The sequence below is a fragment of the Limulus polyphemus genome, unplaced genomic scaffold (assembly GCF_000517525.1).
Source record: "Limulus polyphemus unplaced genomic scaffold, Limulus_polyphemus-2.1.2 Scaffold9580, whole genome shotgun sequence".
In the NCBI taxonomy this organism is placed as follows: domain Eukaryota; kingdom Metazoa; phylum Arthropoda; class Merostomata; order Xiphosura; family Limulidae; genus Limulus; species Limulus polyphemus.
The window spans coordinates 22,996-24,643 of NW_013675190.1; positions in this window are offsets into that span (position 1 = coordinate 22,996).

Below are 1,648 nucleotides of genomic sequence, written 5' to 3' on the forward strand. Positions count from 1 at the left end.
TTCTAAATATGAAAAACATATTTTATGTATTCTTTCAACCCCCCCCCCCCCGGGTCCACCGGAAATTTTGAGGGCTTACATCGCTAAAAACCGGGTTTTGATACTTGTGGTGGGCACAACATAGATAGCCCATTGTGTAGCTTAATGTTTAACAAAAACAAACAAATCAGTGTTACCATGGTTACATTTTATACCAACCAAACATTCTTAGGTAAACTGCAACTTTTTTGAGTCATCAACGAAACGGACTCTAGATGGAGGTGTGTTTTATTTCATAACGAAACGGACTCTAGATGGAGGTGTGTTTTATTTCATAACGAAACGGACTCTAGATGGAGGTGTGTTTTATTCTATAACTCTCTGGATTTCAATATACACTTCCCTGTCGACAGAACGTGCTATAACACCAACGTTATTTAACGCTCTATAACACCATCTCTACTTAACGTACAATAACATCACCTGTACTTAACGTACTATAACACCATCTGTACTTAACGTACAATAACACCATCTCTACTTAACGTACAATAACACCATTTTTACTTAACGTACAATAACCCCATCTATACGTAACGTACTATAACACCATCTGTACTTAACGTACTATAACACCATCTGTACTTAACGTACAATAACACCATCTTTACTTAACGTACAATAACACCATCTGTACTTAACGTACTATAACACCATCTTTACTTAATGTACAATAACAGCGTCTATACTTAACGTATTATAACACCATCTATACTTATCGTACAATAACATCACCTGTACTTAACGTACTATAACACCATCTGTACTTAACGTACAATAACACCATCTTTACTTAACGTACAATAACACCATCTATACGTAACGTACTAAAACACCATCTGTACTTAACGTACTATAACAGCATCTGTACTTAACGTACAATAACACCATCTTTACTTAACGTACTATAACACCATCTTTACTTAATGTACAATAACACCATCTTTACTTAACGTACAATAACACCATCTGTACTTAACGTACTATAACACCATCTTTACTTAATGTACAATAACAGCGTCTATGCTTAACGTACTATAACAGCATCTATACTTAATGTACAATAACAGCGTCTATACTTAACGTACTATAACAGCATCTATACTTAATGTACAATAACAGCATCTATTAATTCCTAGTGTACAATAACACCACCTGTACTTAACGTACTATAACACCATCTTTACTTAATGTACAATAATACCATCTGTACTTAACGTACAATAACACCATCTGTTCTTAACGTACTATAACACCATCTTTACTTAATGTACAATAATACCATCTGTACTTAACGTACAATAATACCATCTGTACTTAACCTACTATAACACCATCTGTACTTAACGTACAATAACACCATCTGTTCTTAACGTACTATAACACCATCTTTACTTAATGTACAATAATACCATCTGTACTTAACGTACAATAATACCATCTGTACTTAACGTACTATAACACCATCTGTCCTTAACGTACTATAACACCATCTGTACTTAACGTACAATAATACCATCTATACTTAACGTACAATAACACCATCTGTATTTAACGTACTATAACACCATCTTTACTTAATGTACAACAACAGCGTCTATACTTAACG